The sequence below is a fragment of the Petaurus breviceps genome, unplaced genomic scaffold (genome assembly GCF_028583685.1).
Source record: "Petaurus breviceps papuanus isolate PSGF00001 unplaced genomic scaffold, PetGlider_PUasm1.0 181, whole genome shotgun sequence".
NCBI classification, from domain to species: domain Eukaryota; kingdom Metazoa; phylum Chordata; class Mammalia; order Diprotodontia; family Petauridae; genus Petaurus; species Petaurus breviceps.
This window is the reverse complement of record NW_027185784.1, coordinates 13,814,284-13,834,010: the sequence shown is the minus strand read 5'-3', so window position 1 is coordinate 13,834,010 and position 19,727 is coordinate 13,814,284. Positions and strand designations below refer to the sequence as shown.

General features: G+C 40.1%; 1 protein-coding gene and 1 long non-coding RNA gene across 2 annotated transcripts in view; one reads left to right on the top strand and one right to left on the bottom strand.

Annotated features, from left to right (window-relative positions):
- Positions 1-19,727, bottom strand: part of MKLN1 (muskelin 1) — a 305,308-nt gene that overhangs the window by 277,582 nt on the left and 7,999 nt on the right. The gene's annotated exons all lie outside the window — the stretch shown is intronic.
- The window catches only part of LOC138160609 (uncharacterized), a 76,015-nt gene continuing 63,311 nt past the window's right edge, over positions 7,024-19,727 (top strand). The window contains exon 1 of the long non-coding RNA XR_011168173.1: positions 7,024-7,146. This is a non-coding gene — a long non-coding RNA (uncharacterized lncRNA). The remainder of the gene's footprint in view (positions 7,147-19,727) is intronic.

Genomic DNA, 19,727 nt, shown 5'->3' with positions numbered 1-19,727 from the left:
AAAGGTCTCTGTGTCAGAAGATAGGAGTTCACTGCAGACCTGGGAAGGGAAGAGAAGCAACAAATCTGTCACTAGAGTGCCCAGACTCCTTGAGCAGGTCTCAGCACTGGGAGATACAGCTGGGTATGAAAGAGATCGCAATTCTATAGGGGGGCAGTTAGGGACACCAGGAAATAGGAAGGTTTCTGGTACTGGTAGCAAAAGGAAGTGAACCAGAATCAGGCCTGGCTGCTAGAGTATGCATGGTAGGAGAGTCAGAGAGCCATGCATTTTGGTGTGTGAGAATGTAAGTACATGCAGAGAGAAGAGAGGATCTGGAAGGTATACAACAACCACAATATGGTTATTGGCTAGGATATTTTTTCCTCTTAGTTCTTTGAGATGTGTGAGGATGGTTCAGAGGCATTTGTCTTGATCAGAGTTTGTGGTTTGACTGCTGGTATCCTTTTTCCTCACTAAGTTAACAAGCATTTATTAAACATTTACTATGTGCCACCCACTATGTTAAGGGCTAGAAAGGGAAAAACATGGTCCCTGCCCTCAAGGAACTCACAGTCTAACAGGGGAGATAACATGAACATAACTGTACGTACAAGACATATGAAATATAAATGGGAGGTAATCTCCAAGGGAAGGGATGGGGAGACTGGGAAGCCATCTTGCAGAAAGTGGGATTTGAACTAAGTTTTGAAGGCAAGGAAGGAGGCCAGGGTGAGGAAAGTGGTGTCATCCTACGTTAAGAACAGCATCTGGGCCAGTAGAGTTGAATCATAGAGGGTGTAGAGGGGAGTAAAGTGTAAGAACTCTGGAAGGGTAGAAAGGAACCAGGTTGTGAAGGTCTTTAAAGGCCAAACATAGGACTTTAGATTTGATCTTAGAAGTAAGAAGGAGCCGCTGGAGTTTATTGAAGAAGGGGTCTGTGCTTTAGGGAAAACCAAAACCAAAACCAAACCACACTTAGGCGGCTCTGGGTTGATCATTCTTCCTCGGCTTCAGGAAACTTTTTGAGACATAACAGCAGTGGGTAGCAGGCTTCTTAAAAATTGGATCAGGTCTTTCTGGACTCTGAAATGTGATGCACGGCATCATATGCACACCTAGAACTGCCTTCAGGCTGCTTCCTAAAGATGGTGGGAGTGACCATGATGATGATGAGATGCCATTTCTCCAGGCACTGATATTCAATTCAACTCAGATATATTGAGAACCTTTCAAATACTAGTAAGGGCAATGTGCTTTTACTGAATACAATACCGAATCCGAATCAACACTGAATACAGTGCTGGCATTGGAATCGAGAAAACCAGAGTTCAAATATCGCCTCTGATGTTTACTATGCCTGGACTCTAGGCAAGTCATTCACTTCTTTTGCCTTTTGCAACTCTGCAGGACAACTACCAAGTCATAGATAGTTTACAATCTATGGGAATTCCCATAGGTGACAAGGAGAGGGAAGGGGAAGGGAATAAGCATTTATTAAATGTCTACTATGTGCCAGGCACTGTGCTAAGCCCTTTACAAATATTATCTCACTTGATCCTCACAACAACCTTGGGAGGTAGGTGCTATTATGTTCCTATTTTACAGTTGAGAAGACTGAGGTAGGCAGAGGTTAAGTGACTTGCCCAGGGTCACATAGCTTGTAGGATATCCAAGGCTGGATTTGAACTCAGGTCTATCTGACTCCAGGTCCAGGGCTTAATCTACTGCACCCCCTAGCCGCCAAAAACATAGATCCTTGTGGTATTTGAGCATGATGTGCAAGATACCAGTGCTAGGCACTGGTGGGGGTGGGGGTGGGGAGTCGGAAGGGAGAAGAACACAGAAATGAACAGATCTTGATTCTTGCCTTTGAAGAGGTTGCAACCTAATAGAAGGAATAAAAAAAATTATGATGATATAATGATAAAAATATATATGATAAAAAATAATTATGATGTAATGAAAGCTCTGAAATAATATGTGATGATAGCACATTTATTTTACAGACTTTCACAGATGTCTTTAAGGATAAATTGAAAATCTCTTGTGTGCATTCAACCAGCCCCCTCCATTTTTTAATTCTCCTTTTTTCCCCCCTCTTTTCCTGCTAGAAGTGAGAGGGAGGAGGCTAGAGGTTGAATGGCTGCAGGTATAAACAGAGAGCCAGAGCATATCACAGAACAGCAGAGCTCCCCAAAGCTGGGTAACGTGATCCCTTTTGGAAGGGCATTGGAACTGAGGAGAAGAAGGGGGTAGGGTTACAGAAAGGTGCCCAGAGGCATGGCCACAGAATGTTACCGCAAGACTTCAGAGACTTGGAAAATGGTGCAGGACCTCAAGAGGAGGGGAGAACAGCAAACAGTCTGAAGTTTTACAAAGCACTTTTCCCCAGCAATAGCCTATGAGGTAAATAGTGTGAGGCAGCTGGGGTACAGTAGATCAATTATTCAGCTTAGAAATGGGAGCGTCTGGGTTCAAATCCTGTCTCAATCATTTACTTAGCTGTATATCCCTCAGGGAGGTCACAGTCTCACTCGGCCTTAGTTTCCTCATGGATAAGATGGGGATAATGTTAGCACCTACCTCACAGGACATAAGGATATCTACCTCTATATCTATAAGGACATTTATGTATAAGATATATAGATGACATAAAATAGAGAGAGATATAGATATCTGTAAGGATAATCTATATGAAGCACTTTGTGATCTTCAAAGTACTACAAAAATCGAAGTATTTATGTTATATAAATTTAATACTATGCTAATTAATACTAATGCTAACTTTAATACTTCACATTTTAAAAATTTAAAGTTTAAAATATTATATATTAAAATATTAAATTTAAAACTTTAATATCATATAAATAGTATTCATTCATTTTATAGATGGAAAACAGTGAGACTCAGAAAACTAAGTCATCAGTCTAGAATCACATAGCTAAAGGCCAAAACCAGGTTTTAAACCTAAATCTCTTGAGTGCGGATCCAGGGTTCTTTGTACCTTGTATCCTTGGTTTTTGTGGAAAGGGAGGGAAGAAAGTTTCTCCAGGAGGCAAGGCAGTATCAGAAAGCTGCAAAGAATGTTTCACCGCCCTAGCTTATGTGGCTATTAAGATTCAGGAAATTCTTCTGCCTAACCCTTTCTGGATCATTTTTACCCTCCTGAGAGGGCAGTAAACAGTCACTTCTGTGCCTGCTCGTACATCCATATCCCAATCTACTGCAACTGCTTTGGGACTTAGAGGCTTTCATAAAAGAGCCAGCCAGGCTAGTGATGCTAAAAGCAATGGGCCTTTATTACAGGGCCCTTTTAACTCACACGAGGGAAAGCCTAAGTAAGGCCTGACTTGAAGACCCAAAGACCAGAACATGGAAACAACCAGAGATGAGGGAGGATATGTCAATATCTCAGTCATCAGAAGGGGAGCTCACTGGGCTCAGGTGCTATGATCTTCAGGCCACAGCAGGACAAAAAGGTAGAGTCAACTATAGTACTATGACAGGCTTCCCTCCAGTTTGGGTGTATCTAGGCCATACCCAACACATACATTTCTCCCAGTTCAATGTGGAACCCTCTATACCACTTTGCCTTCCTGCAAAGGTAACAGCAAAAACTGGTGAGGGTCAGGGATTTTATAGGAGGGGTAAGGCTGTCACTCAAGAATGTCTGGTTGATTTCCCCGCCCTTTCCCCTCCTCCCCCCCATATAATCCATTGGTGGGATTGGCCAGGGGAGGCTCCCAAAGCATCGTGGTATATGGAAATTTCCAGCATGAGCCTATGCCCTTGTTGCCTCTCATACCAGAAGGGTTCTCCTTCCTCTCTTCTATCTGAATCCTTTATTTCCTTCAAAACTCAGCTTAAGTGCCACATTCTGTGTCTTTCCTAAGCCCCACTTCTCTCCCTATCCCTAGTATGCTCCCTCTCAAATAGTTCTATTAATTTATATATTCTGTATATGTGTGTATATGTATGTGTGTGTATGTATATACACACCCATCAGATACACATACATTTTACCTTCCCAGTTACAATTTAAGATCCTCAGAGGCAGGGATTGTTTCACTGTTATCTGTTTCCCTAATAACTTAGCACAGTACCCAGAATGTGGTAAGTGCTTAATAAATGCTTGTTTATTGATTGATTGGGTAACCTGACTCTGGACTTGCTCTCCCAATGCACAGACACCCACACACTGGGTTCCCAGAATGAAGTCATCTATTTCTCTCCCATCAAGGGTCTAGGGGTACTGCTGAGGGACAGTGGGAGTTTTCTATATAATGACATTGGTTCAGGCCCCTGTTCTAGCATGTTGTCTCCAATATTAATTGCCAGTTATAGTTGATTTCTCCCTCATATTATTAGCACCCCAGTACCATTTATCTAATTAGCATCAATTAATTTTCACAGAAGGATAGCTACTGAGAAGATAGAGTAAGAACAGAAACTATAAAGCATTTTTTCCCAACACCTGGGGACACACTCTCCACATATGGCCTTGGGCTCAGCTTTAAAGTAGTTGCTACAAAGTGTTGGCCCCCACCAAGGTCATTTCTGAATGTAGCTTGGCCAATGGATGAATTGTAGCAACTGCCTCTTGGACATCTTTAATCCATTGCTATGCTGGGTCAACTCGGTTTCTGAGGGCTTTGCTCCTCACCAGACCTAGTTGTCCACAAAATCTGGCACGGACTCCAGTTCTCAAATCTGTGGAAGTACAATCTGTTGATCTTTCAAAGACTGTTATTCAGTTATTTTGTAGTTGCATCTGATTCCCTTGTGACCCCATTTGTAGGTTTTCTTGGCAAAGAGACTGGAGTGGTTTTCCATTTCCTTCTCCCACTCATTTTATAGATGAGGAAACTGAGGCAAACAGGGTTAAGCCCAGGTTAACCCTAATTGGTGTCAGAGGCTGAATTTGAACTTAGGAAGATAAGTCTTCCTGACTCCTAGTCCGATCCTCTATCCACTTCACCACCTTGTTGCCCCCCGAAAAAAGGCAGGAAAGAACAAAGGCAAAGACACGAAGAGAGGCCATATGTTAGCCCCCAATGCAAAAATTAAGGTCCAAGTCTCCCCTCACCACCCAGAGGCTGACAGCATGTTTTCCCTTGATCACAGGGAGAAAAGAGGGCAGAATTATCAGGTTAATGCCTTTTGTAAACATTCTCAGATCTGGCTCAGCAGCCAATTAAAAGGATCCTTTTCTTCATGGGTAAGCAGACTGAAAAAAAAAATGAAATACCAGCACATGTTCCAAACTCCACATGAGAATATGTCAGGCAGAACATGCTTCATGTGTTCATAAAAACAGGGCTGTCACTGGCCAGTTCCAGTTTGCCCTCCTCCCTTCCTTCCCCTATGATTACTTGATTAAGGAAAGCTTCTGATATGGAGGGGTCTAGATACAGAGAACTCCAGGAATGGAGAAAGCCAGGCATGGTCAGAAATGAGTAGGGGATGTAGCCTAAAGGAAGGATAGTACACCTCAAAACAGCCTAGGTTCCAGAACCAGAGAAGATTTTTGGATTTCCACAAACTACCTGGACCAGGGCCAATTAAATTCTGTTTGTCCAGAGGGCAGCGGCATCAAATGCCCACAGGAACTTAACAAATGCTTTTTTTTTTTTTTGGATCAGCATGACAGGCTAGAGGAGGACAGAGAAACTGAATGAATTAAGAGGCAACTTTATATTTTCCAGTGGTGGTTCTTTTAATGATTACAAAATCTGTGACTAAACACATTGTTAGGGAACAATTATTGGCAAGCTAAGCATTTCAGTGACCAATTAGGAGCCTGGGTGCTTGCCTGCCTGGGTCATTAGGAACTTTTTTTTGTTTGTTTACCAGATTCTCAAATTGAGACCTTCTTCAAGTAGCCTCTGGGTGTAAGGACAATAAATAAAGATGTGTTGATTGAAAACATTTAAAAAGTAACTTGATGAAACTTTAAAAAGAGTAAGGGATAAATGCAGCCTAAAATAGTCTATTCCAAAATGATGTGACCAACTCAACAGAGCATGGAGCTTAAAACTGGGTCTCATGTGATACACATCCAATCGAGGCTCCATAAAATGGGAAACTGAAGAGATGGGGATCCTCTCTGAAACAATCCCCAATGGCTTCAGGTTCCCCTAAAAATGAACCGTCTAGGGATAATTAACAGAAATGGCTGATCTTGAGAATCACAGAAGTACAAAGAGAAAGAGATGACCTCTGGGGTAGCTAGGGGCTCCAGTCCTAAGAAGTCATTGACTGAAGCTGAATGTCTTGGAGAGTCCTTGGATACTTAAGGCATAATAAAGTATAGAGGAAATGCCTGGTAAGATCTACTTCAACCCCTCTTCTTTTGGAAACTTTAATCTACTTTCTGTCACAGTTGTGTCTCCATAGAAAAATATCCAGTTACTTGAGGGTAGGGATAGTTTTGGCTTTGAACCGAGCACAAAGTTCTGCCTTAGTAGTTGCTTAGCACATTTGCTGAATTGAACTAAATTCTGAGTGAGGGCAAAGCATTTGTATCCAGAGGTTACACAGAGCATGCCCAGAGCTTCTTTGGGGGTAGCTAAGCGACCCAGTGGATAGAACACTGAGTCATGAAGTCCTGAGTTCAAGTCAGCCTTTGACATTCACCAGTTGTGTGACCCTGGGTAAGCCATTTAACCTCCTTAGCCTCAATTTCCTCAACTGGATAATAATAGCACCTATCTCTCGGGGTTGTTGTGAAGATCAAATGAGATAATAATTAAAGCACTTAGCACAGTGCCTGTAACATACTATTTATATAGTAAGTGCTGTGTGAATGTTAGTTATCATCATCATCAATATTGTTATTGCTTCCTGCTGACCTTGGGTGTTAGCTCAGTGGTTGGATGCCTTAGGGATGACAAAGTCCCTGCTAGCTTCCATGCTGACTCAGCACTGGAGGGAGCTTGAGGGGTGTGTGACAAAAAAACAGTCTCCCTGGTAAGGAGAGAGAATGATTGAGTGGGTCTTTAAAAAGGGTGTGACTCTCACCCTCTTTCTCTTTTCCTTTGATTCTCCAGGTGACACCTGAGACCTCTGTGAGGTAAAAGGGAGGGCTGGCCCTTGATGATGGGCTGCTACATCGTGGTGATTGCACCCACCCATGCATCAGCTAGAGCAGGAAGATTCCACTAGGTAAGTGTGAGCCTGGGATCCGGGTGTTTATTTTCCCGAGAAAGTGAGAGAACATCAAGCTTTCTGTGGATGTGTCCAGATTTGGAGGTGACCTAGTCAGTTCAACAGGTCTAGAGGTGCTGACTGGAGCTGACTGGTGGCAGGGGAATTTTCTGTATCGGATGTGGCCACCAACAAGAAGGGGTGTTTAATCCCTGGCCTAGCTTAGTAGATAAGGGCATTATGAAATACAACAATCCCTAGTAAGCAATCCCACAGATGAAGGTTAAGTGACAACCTCTCCTGAGAGGTGGGTATTTTTAACGAGTTATAAGTTATTGAATTCTGTTTTGTCTTTCTCTCATCGAACACTTGTGTTTTGTGTTTAGCATTTCTTTTGTATGTAGAAAATAAATACCTGTCCCATACCTGATTGATATTACCTTATACTGAGTATTTTTCTATTCTCCCCTTTGGGGAGATCCTAGAGATGAGCCCAAACCGAAGCTTTTAGCAGTTTTTCCTCAGGGGCATGAGGATGGGGGTACATAAGAAGCCAAAGACTTTAAGAAAAGGGAGCCTAACTCCTCTCATTACAGGCCAGATTCTCTCAGGACTGAATCTGGTCTGGATCAAATACCTGAGTTCAGAGTAGCAGGTAGAGAGGAAGAGAGGGAGAGAGAGGGGGAGAGAGAGAGAGAGAGAGAGAGAGAGAGCGAGAGCGAGAGCTGAGAACCCTCTCGCCCTTCAGGCCCAGCAACAGTTTTAATTGTTAGATACTCAGCACATTTAGTGCCCTCCACACAACTACCTTCTTTCAAGGTTCAACTCAGGCACCACCTTCTCCATGAATATCCTATTTAGTACCCATTCAATTGTTCCTTCCTCTTCCACCATTTTCCCCTTTTGCTTGAGCTCCAAAGCCCGAAGTGCTGGATGGAGAGGGGCCAAAGTCAGGATTGGCTATAGGAAAGCCACCCTAATATCTTTACTTACAAAGCTTGTCTCCTCTAAGCCCTGAAGCATATTCCATAGGCAGAGCACGTCCAAGAACAGTGGTGCTTCCCAAAGTTCATTATCAGTGCTGTGTAATGTGATCTTTGTGAGAAGGACATTGGAGAGATGCATTTTTGGACATGGTTATTGTGAGCACTTGTTTTGCTTGACGATGCATATTTGCTACAGGGTTTTGTTTTTCTTTTTTTTTTTCAAGGAGAGAAAATAAATGCTTGGTAATTGAAAAAAATTAAGTTAAGGACATTGAAACTGAGAAGTAAAATAGGGTTAGGTTTATAAAAGGGTATACAAAAGGAAATATTGAAGTGAAACCTCATCACCTTGGATGTACTGTGGAAACACATCCCTTCTTATGGTTGTGGAGAGCTTTTAATAACAAAGGAGTTTGTATTTGATCCTAAAGGCAAGAGTTTGGCAAATGATTGTATTGCCAGATCTTAAATCATACCATAAAACAATAATTACTAAAGCTTTCTAGTAATGGAAGAGATCAGATAATAATGAACTAGAATGATTACATATATATATATATTAGTATGATTTACATTAAACCCATTTTCAGATAGAAATGGCAATGCACACCAGTATTTTTGCCAAGAAAACCCCACTGGATTCTGGAGAGTGGCACACAACTGAAATGACTGAACCACAAACAAGTAACAGGGAGCCCCTGGACTTTATTGAGTAGAGGAGTAACATAGTCAGACTGGTGCTTCAGGAAAACTATAGCCAAGAGCTGCTGCTGCTGCTGCTGGTGATAAGTGGGTGAAGCCATTGAAAGATATATGTTGTAAAAGGTGATTCCATAAGCAAATTAAGAGAGCATGGAATAGTTTATCTGTCAGATTTATGGAAAAGGGAAAAATTCAGAAGATATAGAGAGCATTTCAAAACGTAAAATAGATCATTTTAGTTATGTAAAATTAAAAAACTTTTTGTACAAACAAAACCAATGCAACCAAAAGTATAAGGAAAGTAGAAAACTGAGAAAAAAATTTGCAACAAGGATCTTTGATAAAGGCCTCATTTATCAAATATATAGAGAACGGAGTCAAATTTGTAAAAATACAAGCCATCCCTCAATTAATAAATGGTCAAAAGATATGATCAGGTAGTTTTCAGACAAAGAAATCAAAGCTCTCTATAGTCATATGAAAAAATGCTCTAAATCACTATGGATTAGAGAAATGTAAAATAAAACAAGTCTGGGGTACCACCTCACACCTATCAGTGACTAATATGACAAAAAAGGGAAAATTTTGGATGTTGGAGGGGATGTGGGAAGACTGGGACATTAATAGTGGAGTTGTGAACTGATCCAATCATTCCAAAGAGCAATTTGGGAACTATTCCCAAAGGGCCATAAAACTGTGCATAGCCTTTGATTAATCAATACTATTGCTAGCTCTATATCCCAAAGACATCTAAATTTCTTTGGAAATTTGGGGAAAAGACCTATTTGTACAAAAATATTTATAGCAGCTCTTTTTGTAGTGGCTAAGAATTAGAAATCAAAGGGATGCCCATCAATTGAGGAATGGCTACACAAGCTCTGGTATGTGATTATAATGGAATATTATTATGCTATAAGAAATGATAAGCAGGATGGTTTTAGAAAAACCTGGAAAGACTGTTGTGAACAGAAAGCAAAGTGAACAGAACCATGAGAATGTTGTATACAGTAACAGCAATATTGTTTGATGAAGAACCATGAATGATTTAGCTATTTTCAGCAATACAATGATCCAAGACAATCCCAAAGGACTAAGGATGAAGCATGCTATCCTCCAGACAAAGAACTGATAATGATTTAATACATACTGAAGCATGCTATTTTTCACTGTCTTTCTTTCATTTTTGTCTTTTATTGGAGTCTTCTTGTACAAAATGACTAAATGGAAATGTTTTACATATGCACGTGTATAATCTATATTTGACCACTCATCATCTTAGGGAGGGAGAAAGGAAGAGATAGTATTTGGAACTCAAAACTTTAAATAAAAATGTTTAAAAATTGGGAGAAAAAAAATCTTAGGAGGCTAATGGGCCAGGAAAATTATAAGTCTAGACTGAAATTTCATCTATTATGTTGCTATCTTATTCCAATTTTAAAATGAATTTTTAACATTGAAAATTATTTAATGTGTTCTTTTTACTTGAATTTGAAGTGAATTAAAGCTAGAATTCCAGTCCTAAAAGAAAGAAAAAAAGAACGATATATGTTGCTCTGTATCATCTAATGCTATTGCATTCAGGAACAAAGAGAATGATTGGTTCATGGCACCTGGATGTCACTATAGAAAATACAACCACCACCCCAAAATTGCATGATAAACTGTAATCTCACTCATGTCTACTACTCCCTTAATAGTGCATTCTTTCTAACTACAATCTCTACATCCCTGAACCTCTGCTACAAATTTCTTTTCTGCTTCCTAACTCCTTGGATTTGGCTGCATAGGGCCCCATGATCTCCGGCTTTACTTGGCAGGGCTTTCTGTTTACTCTCTTCTATTAAGACTTTGGACCCCACCCTCTTTCCTGGGAGAATTCTTTCCCTTGGGCTCTCCTAAATGGCCCCCAGCCACTGACTGACTGATCTTTTCCCTGGGGCCCTGGTGTTCAACATATAGCCCTTGCTTATATAATAATGAGAAAAAGAAGGGAAGAAAAAGAGAAGAATGAGGGAGGCATAATGATTGACTACGTTTAAAATCCCTCTACTTGGTCTCTCTGCCTGCAATTTCTCTGTCCTTCACGTAAGTCTGTCCTTCACATAAGTGCCAAAAACATCTTCCTAAGTCACAGCTGTTTGACTGTGTCACTCCTCTGTTCAGCAATTTTCACTTGCTCCCTATTGCCTCTAGGATAAAATAAAGAGTCCTTAACCTGACTTTGGAGGTCTTCCACAATCTGATACTAACCCCCTTTTAGCCTCATTTCACATCAGCTTCATCAATGACCTCTTAGCCAAACTAGATTATCAGCTCTCCCATGAACTTCACAAGCTGACCCGCTTTTCTACACACTCAGATAGGCTGTCCCTTACTCCTGGAATGCATTTTCTCCTTAATTCCACTTTCAGAATCCTTCTTCCTCCAATGCTCAGCTTAGAAAGCACCTCTGGCATGAAGTTTTCCCTGATGCCCCTAACTGAAAGTACTCTTGCCCTCTCCAGTTTTTACAGAGCTTTTTTTTTGCTTTTTGGAGGGCAGTTGGGTTAAGTGACTTGCCCAAGGTCACATGGCTAGTAAGTGTTAAGAGTCTGAGGTCAGATTTGAACTCAGGTCCTCCTGACTCCAGGGCCAATGCTCTATTGACTGTGCCACCTAGCTGCCCTTTACAGATCATTCTTTGCCCCTATTACTCCGCACCTGATATGCTTCCCTGAGTTCAAGTGACATTACAATGTCTTACTCCCAGGAGAATGGAAGTGCCTTGAGGGGAGGGACTTTTTCAGTTTTTTACATCTTTGGTTCTCCGTCACCTAGGACACCATCTTGTACATAGTAGATGCTTACTCAATGTTTGTTAAATTAATAGATTAATATGGTAAAATGCTTTCCTCATAACAACCCTGTGAGGTAGCCAGAACAGATATTATCACTCCCATTTTAGAGATGAGGAAACTGACTTGCACATAATTAAAAGGCTAATAAATAGAAGGGATAAGACTTGAATGTTGTTCTTCTGGTTTCTAGTCCAGGAAGCTAATAGTGAAGAGGAAGAAGAGCTATGAAAAAGAGGAAATGAGAGAGGAGAGAAATGAAGTGCCAAGAAGAAAGGTTGAAAAGAGAAAGAGAAGATAAAGGATTGGTTATACTTATGTCCTGCTTATTGTTGTTCAGTCATTTCAGTTGTATCCGACTCCTTGTGACTCCATTTGGGGTTTTCTTGACAAAAATACTGGAAGGGTTTGCCATGTTCTTCTCCAGCTCATTTTGCAAATGAGGAAACTGAGGCAAGCAGGGTTAAGTGACTCACCCAGGGTTGTGCAGATAGTGTCTGAAATAATAGTGTCAGGTCCTCCTGACTTCAGGGCTGGTGCTCTATTAACTGGGCCACCTAGCCACCCCTTCAGTTGATTTTTGGTAATTTACCAATTTACCACACCACCTAGCCACCCCGGGACACATAAGATTATAAAATCTTATATATATAAGGGATTATATATAAAAATATAAATATATTTTTATATTTACAAAATATAAAAATTAAGGGAAAGAACTAATAATTGGAGAGATAGGCTATTGATAGTATCACAGACTTAGAGCTGAAAAGAACCTTTTAAGGCCTCTAGTCCAATTCTCTTATTTTATACATAAGGAAACTAAGGTCCAGAGAAGTTAAGAAATTGACAGAGCCAGGGATTCAAATCCTAGTATTTTGATTCTAAATCTAGTCCTCCTTCCATACAACTTTTAGTGCCACTGCAGAATGCTATGCAGATCAAAATACCCCAAGAATGGTTAGAGAACTGGCCTCAAAGTCAGAAAGGCATAGTCTTATCTCTGATGTATAATGGTTGTGTGACCCTAGACAACTAGCTTAATACCTCAGTGCCCCAGGCAGCTCTGTAAGTCTAGATGTTGCAAAGAAGGTGCCAACCAACATTACCTAGAGCAATGAAATCACAGGTTTAGTCTCAATCCCTTTTCCTAATGATCAATATGCCAATGGAATACTTCATAGAACTAGATAAATTAATTAATTCCATAGTGTAAATTAATTTTAAAATAGAAGCACAGGGGCAGCTGGGTGGCACAGTGAATAGAGCACTGGTCCTGGAGTCAGGAGGACCTGAGTTCAAATCTGACCTCAGATACTTAACTAACTGTGTGACCTTGGGCAAGTCACTTAACCCCAATTGCACTCCCCCTCCAAAAAAAAAGGCAAAAAAAAAATAGAAGCACAAAAATATTAGAGGAAAATATGAAAAAGAAAAAGCAGGAAGAACTTGTACTGCCAGAACTCAGATTATACTATTAAAATGATTATTTAAATTGTCTGGTAATGGAAAAGATTAGATAATAATGAACTGGAATGATGGATATATATTAGTATAATGTACAATAAACCCATTATCGAAAAACACTATGGAAAGTATTTGTAATTTAAAGAAAAAACTGTTGGTAAAAACTAGTCAAAAGTTTGCTAAAAAAAAATGTGAGTAGACCAGTATCTTACATCATGCACTACAATAAATTCCAAATGGATCAAGAAGCTACATGTATGAAAAGCACACCATTTTTAAAAACCTAGTATGTAATGGCAATCAATGGAACAAAGAAAAAAAAATTACCCTTAGTCCTGTTCATTCACTCTTCCACGTCTGCTAGGGGATTGGGGGGAAGGGAAGCAGGAAATGCTAAAAATCTGCATATAAATAATCAACAAACTTTAATTTGATTGTTGATACACTAAATGTGAGATGTTTATCCAATGACCTACTCATGGACACATTTCTGGAGGAACTGAATCAATCATACTGATCTTGATATTCTTGACATAGACCAGCAGCTCCCATAGTGAAATCTTTCAGGGGATCTGTGAAGTCAAAACTATTTTCACATTAATATGAAGTCATTTTAATTTCTAAATTAGCAAGTATCAATAGCTGTGACCCACACAAACACTCTTCTGGAGGTCCTCAATAATTTTTAAGAGCATCAAGGGGTCCTGAGATTGGTTTATATACTATACCAATTCAAGGAACACTAATAATAAGCGAAGGTACATTTACAGATGCTGTATATATAAATAAATTCAGAAAATGGGGTGGATGTTTGGATGGATGAGTTGGATAGAATTGGAGGGGTTCAGCAAGGGTAGAGCTAGGAACTAAGCTGTAGAGCTCATACGACTTGCTTGTTCAAATGGGTCTAGATTTGCTCTAGTTCTTAAAACTCTGTTCATGCTTTCTGAGAGGGTTTAGAAATCCTAAGCCCAGTGCTGAATATCATGGAACATAGTTTGGAAAATAAAGCACTGCACTAACTTGAGCAGGCAATTTGGGTGCCACTAGAAGAATTCAGGACAAAGGTTCCATCCACCCATCCCCTTCAGTCTTACTAAGTGAAGGTTCAGGGTAATCTAATTGGACCTAAAATTAATATTTTCAATTGATATGTCTCTATTTTGGTATCATGAAAAGTAGCATCATATGGAGGGCTTGTGAGCTGTAGTTTTGAAAAGGTGATGATTCAAAGTGTGCTTTGAATCTAGGCTTAGCTTTCAGTAATACAGGCTACAAGCAGGGGTGTGCTGGAGCCAGCTCTAACCAGTTAGTGAGAGCTGATTGTTAAGTTTTCCATGTGAACATTTACACCTCAGAAATCAGCAATTACTACAAATCAGGGCTTGATTTTTTGTTCATAATCTAGACTTAAGAAAGTGTTAATAATTCAACTAAACTTAAAAGTATGTGCATACATCCTCCCTCCCCCCCCAGGGCTCTAGTCCTTAATCACTTATCAGTTGCATCCCTGGCTACTTTATTTGAGGGTACTTAAGCCACACATAAATCATTTTTCTATGTCTGGACAATTTTTAGTGAGTATTATTTGGCAAAATATACATTTGATTAAAGCATACAGTGGTGACAAAGTATGAAGTGAATTTTTTTTTTTTTTTACCAATTTACACTCACTAATGAGTGTCAGGACATAGAAGCACAAAAAAAAAGCATGATTTCATAACCCTCCTCACCCCCACCCACTTCCCATCCCCAAAAGACCATGAAACACAGAAAAAATTTCACTCTTTTATCCCAATGCTGGACTGGATCTAGCCCCTATAAAACAGGATTATATTTGAGATTATAAAATATCTTCTTCTGCTCCTTTCAAGCTCCAAAATGGATTTGAACTCTCAATTGCCCTTCCTGACCTGGGATAAAGCCTAATCCCCTGCTATACTGTCTCCAATATTTAGGGTGGGAAAAGATCAGGGAGTCTCCTGTTTGATGATACAAGCTATGTTTTTCAAAAACCAAATACTGATGGTTCAAAATGCAAAGATGACATTTTCTCCCCAAACAGAATTGTGCTCTCTGGAAAGCCAGCTTTTCCTGAAGGCACAGTGCCAATAGTGTGCAGCATCCTTGGTGCTCAGTGATCAGAGTTGTGGGAGTGGAAGCAAGTAGCTGCTAAAAATTAGCCAGAAAGAAAGTACAAGAGAGTAGAAAACAAAAACAAAACCAAAAACTCAAGCCCCATAAGTCTGCCCAGAGAATCACTCCTGCATCTGGCTCAGCCTCATCTTCTTCCACATCCTCCCTTGGGGTTTGTTTGGACCACTTTGTCACGCTGTTCTGAGCATACACAGACTCATGGCTCCACTGGGGGCCTAAGCAGAGAGTATGAAAAGAGGGTAATACACAGTCCAGTCGACTGTATAGAGGTTAACGCTTGTGAGTTCCCTTTTGTAAAGCAAAACAGTGCACTAGCAAGCCTGTCACTGGGATTGTGTCTCCTCTAATTCTTACTGCAATGTCAGTCCTATTTTCTTCTTTCTCTGCTCAAAAAGTTGGCTGAGATATTCAGAGAGGAAGAAGGGATGGTCCACTGAGGCACAAATTGAGTGGCATATGTGCTAAATTCTGATACAAATGGCCTCCTTGATCAAAGATATCTAACATAACTCAGAAAACATGTTTCTATAAGTGTTTCTTATTTGTCTACATTAAACAATCCAAATTACTTGTGACCTTTTTGGGGCTGCCTAATCAGGAAACTTTTTGTAATTTCCTTCCTGGATGTTAAAATCTTAATTAGGAATCTTTAGTCAGCTCCTTCTGGTGGGCTTTTGATTGGAAAGATAGCTTAAGGCATTTTCTTTCACCAAAGCAGTCTGCTTGGGTCATCCCTTTCTTCCCTCCTCCCTTCCCCCATTCATCTGATACTCCTCTCTTCTCCCCATCACTATTCTCCCTTCCCTTTGGTAGGGTTATTGGTCTATATGGACAGGCAGTGAAATTTGACAATTAAATTGTAGGTAGTCTGGGGGTTAGTGTGCTAGGATAAAAAATGTTCATAAATCACATTTGCCCAAGCTGGAGCCTTATATAACAGCTCCCAGCAGAATCTCCCTAGTGTATTCCAAAGGAAAGGGAGAGAGAGACAGACAGACAGACAGAGACAGAGAGACAGAGAGAGACAGAGACAGAGAGACAGAAACAGACAGAGAGACAGAGACAGACAGACAGACAGAGACAGACAGACAGACAGAGAGAAAGACAGAGAGTATTGCTGGTACTCAGCAATACCAATCAGGATCAATCACCAGACCCAGGTTTCTTACTCAGTGCTCTGAAGTGGTGGAGTGGGGGGCAGTTCACTACCTTGTATGACTCAGTTACCCCTGGTATATTGTGATAAATGGAGAAAAATACATTTACATTAGTCATATTTTGATAATATTGAGGTTCCCAGCACATTGATTAGATCCCCTATGGTAAATTTATGGAATGTCATGGATAAGAATCACAAAACATACATCGGTTGCAATCTGCTTTGTTGGAGGAAATGTCCAGAATGAATAAGATCACAGATCCATCTGAGTATGTATGACATTATGGATGACACCACTGACCTCTCTTCACTGATTCCATTTCTATAGCACTTTTAGGTTAATAAAGTGATTTCCTCATAATAACCCTATGAGTTCAGCAGTGCAAACTTTTTATTCCCATTTTACAGATAATGGAATTGAGACTCAGATTAAGAAGCTCAAGGTTATGTAAATGTTACATAAGTGGCAGAACCAGGCCTCGATCCCAGGTTTGTAGTTAATTGAATTGAGAGCTGGTAAGGACCTTAGAGTCTAAATCCCTTCATTTTACAAATGGGGAAACTGATTCCTAAAGGATTAACTGACTTTGCATAGAAGTACTGAAATTGCAACCAAGGTCTTATGGCTTCAAATCCTTTTTTCTTTTCACTTTACTTGCTGCTCCCCACTGTTCATAGTATATATGCTTTAAGCTGTGTCTCCAGTCATAGTAGGTGGTCTTGAATTGAGCCATGATTATTTATTTTCTTTTCTTTTGTGACATGTCTGACTGGTGCCCAGGAATCAGACTGGATTATCTTTGACTTTGGAACCAAGGTTCTCTCAAAGTAAACTGACCTCCATGAACAATTAACCATTGACCTTCACCTTGTTAGCACCTTATTCTAACCAAAGAGTGAATCCATCATAGACTAAAACCAAATAAATGGAGACCTTGAAGCTATTAATCATTGGGAGGACACATGGGATTACAGACGTTCTCACTGTATTCCTATGCAAATGATTTAGCTATATCATATGTAAACAATTGAATAGAAATGCATGGGTAGCATTCCCAGAACAAATGATTTCCATTCTCATCCCCTTGCTCGTTCTATATTCTTGTGCCTGGTTCTTTGCTCCACCCCCTGCCACCTATAAGCTCAATACTGAGACTCTCCCCACTGGGAAACAGCCTCCTTTGGCTATTTAGGGCAGAAGGCTGCCAGCAGGTTTCCAGCTTCACAAAGTCATTTCTCGATTTATAGCTCAACTGTCTTTGGAGCAGGGGTTTGTTTCCTGCAGGATTATTACTATTGCCTATGGACTTGCCTTAATTTGTACTGACTCTCTCTGACTTCCTATAGGCAAACACTGTCAGCAGTCACCTGTAGACCCTGGATGTCAAGGTCAATAATCCCAACCCTTTATTAAGAGGATGGAAAGAGTAATCAATGAAGGGTTAGCAGCTCTGCCCCAGAGACCAAATTGTAAGAGCTCACCTGCATGAAGGGTTGGTTCTCTTTGACATAACAGTTCAGGTCTGAGCTGCAAACAACAGACCAAAACTGAGAACAGCCCAATTCTCCTACATGCAGCTGCCAAACTCATATCCTGGATGGTGGGGCAGTGTTTTCAGAGCACAATAAAGCTGTTTAGAGCTCTTGGGACTGCATTCGTGCCAGGCTCCCTGTCCAGAATGTTCTTTGAACTGCTTAATAATAACACTACAATCTGGTATTTCTCCAGTATCTCTCTTCCTAGTAGAGTTCAGAGTACTTCCTGATATTATCTTAATCCACTTTGCAAGGGGAAAAAAAATCCCTTTATCTTGTGATGCAGTAGAAAGAGTTCTGGATTTGGATCCAGAGGTGGGTTCAAATTCCAGCTCTGCCCCTTCCTACCAGTCACTTTATCTCTCTGAATTCATTTTCCTCATGTATAAAATGAGGGGATTGGATTAGATGACCTCTAAATTCTTTTTTTCAATCCTAAATTTATGATCCTATTGTCATTTGTTGTTGTTCAATCGTGTCCCACTCTTCATGACCCCATTTAGGGTTTTCTTAGCAAAGAAACAGGAATAGTTTGCTATTTACTTCTCCAGCTCATTTTACAGATGAGGAAACTGAGGCCAACAGAGTTAAGTGACTTGTCCAGGGTCACCAGCTAGGAAGTGTCTAAGGCCAGATTTGAACTCAAGAAGATGAGTCTTCCTGATTCCATACACCATGTTCTATCTGCTGTGCCACCTAGCTGCCTTTTAAAGGCCATTTTCAGCAGTTTAGTGCTCAAAAGACTAGAAAGAACACTTTTTGGGTAAAGGAAACATTTAAATCAGTTGTCAAAGGATGCAAGATATTGTCTCTGTTGTATAAGAACATTTTTATGTCTAAAAGGAGCAGGAAAAATGTTATTTTGATAAGAACTTCTAAATATATATGTGAAGAAGCACAGCTTTCAGATTCGATTTTGTGGGTTTTTTTTAAACACAAAATGAATAGTAGTATAAATGTAATGATTCATTAAACCTTGTGAATGATGAAGGATGATGCCTCATGTGTGTATAGTTTAATGACTTAATGGAGCCAAGATAACTTTTATTTATTGAAAACTGGAAATAAGTACAAAGAAACAGTTTGAAGGAAACAAAATACCTTGGAATAGAGGTGAGGAACCTGGAGCCTCAAGGCCACATGTGGCCCTCTAGGTCCTCAAATGGGGCCCTTTGATTGAGTCCAGTCAAACTGGCCACATGTAGCCTAGAGGCCACAGGTTTCCCATCCCTGCCTTGGAGAAACATGCTGAGAACCTAGAGCTACAAAGCATTATGGCTTATTAGCTCATTGACACATAACTTTTATAACCAAAGAGGGTAAAACTAAAAAAATAAAAAAATCATACAAATATTTGGAGACTGAGGTATGATAGAAAAAGAACTACCAATTTCAAAAGGGAAATTTGGAGAATTTTTAATCTTTTAAATCAAAGGAAAGTTACTGAGAACCAGGCAGCTTTGATTTAAGTCATTAAAAATATTGGGGATAAGAGGTATAAGATATAGGAGTCTGAGATTGAAGGAGGAAGAACCTGGCTAGAAAAGACTGAAGAAACAGAAGAGGGTTGGAAAAGCAATTTGTTAGACTGGTTGGAAAAGGGGATTTGACTAATAGCAAAAATAGTCAGCCGACAGGAGGCTTCAGCTCTTCAATTCTTGATTGATTGAATGATGGGTGCAGTTTTAGTTATTACTCTTCAGCACTATCCATCCATCCATCCATCCATCCATCCATCCATCCATCCATCCATCCATC